This window comes from Oncorhynchus gorbuscha, unplaced genomic scaffold (genome assembly GCF_021184085.1).
Source record: "Oncorhynchus gorbuscha isolate QuinsamMale2020 ecotype Even-year unplaced genomic scaffold, OgorEven_v1.0 Un_scaffold_21793, whole genome shotgun sequence".
Lineage (NCBI taxonomy): Eukaryota > Metazoa > Chordata > Actinopteri > Salmoniformes > Salmonidae > Oncorhynchus > Oncorhynchus gorbuscha.
The window spans coordinates 1-1,034 of record NW_025762941.1 but is presented as its reverse complement, the minus strand read 5'-3'; the positions used below and the strand labels follow the sequence as shown (position 1 = coordinate 1,034).

General features: G+C 45.7%; 1 non-coding gene across 1 annotated transcript; it reads right to left on the bottom strand.

Moving 5' to 3' along the window:
* Nucleotides 1-558: 558 nt before the first annotated feature.
* On the bottom strand, nt 559-631 carry trnaf-gaa. Its single transcript has one exon. It is a non-coding gene; the product is annotated as a tRNA-Phe (tRNA).
* Between the last annotated feature and the right edge of the window lie 403 nt (nt 632-1,034).

Genomic DNA, 1,034 nt, shown 5'->3' with positions numbered 1-1,034 from the left:
GGCACGTCAACAAACAAGTCCACCAACAGCATAGCCTGACAAGACTGGACCCTCTTGGTTGCTTCTTGCGGAAATTCCAAACGGCTGGGGAATTAGCTCAAATGCTTTGCACGCGTGAGGTAGTGGGATCGATGCCCACATTCTCCAAAAGCACATTGTTTTATGGATGCAAGAAAACTCCAGTTCACACTTCATGCAGCCTTGTCTTACGACAAACCCACTGTCAGTGTCCTTCTGTAGCTCAGTTGGTAGAGCATGGCGCTTGTAACGCCAGGGTAGTGGGTCCGATTCCCGGGACCACCCATACGTAGAATGTATGCACACATGACTGTAAGTCGCTTTGGATAAAAGCGTCTGCTAAATGGCATATATTATTATTATTATATTATGTAGCAATGACAAGCAACTTTAATGTGACACTGATGTCAAAATGTCAGATGAAAAAGCAAGACATTACTTACTTTCAGAGGAGCAGCGTAGCACACACCATTGAGGCCCACAAACAAAGCTGTGGAAAGTTTCCTTGAAGCCAGAGCATAAAGAAAGAACAAATACAGATGCCGAAACCCGGGATCGAACCAGGGACCTTTAGATCTTCAGTCTAACGCTCTCCCACCTGAGCTATTGCTGCAATTCACTCAAAATAATTCGGTGGCACCCTTGACAATTCACATGCATGTGACTCATAATTTTGACACTCAAAATGTACATAATGGGGATCGAACCCATGACCTTGGCTTTATTAGCACCACACTCTAACCAACTGAGCTAACCGGCCATTTGCTGTTTTCCTCAATTGTTGAAATGCACCGAGCCTCTGCAAGTGCTGGCACGTCAACAAACAAGTCCACCAACAGCATAGCCTGACAAGACTGGACCCTCTTGGTTGCTTCTTGCGGAAATTCCAAACGGCTGGGGAATTAGCTCAAATGCTTTGCACGCGTGAGGTAGTGGGATCGATGCCCACATTCTCCAAAAGCACATTGTTTTATGGATGCAAGAAAACTCCAGTTCACACTTCATGCAGCCTTGTC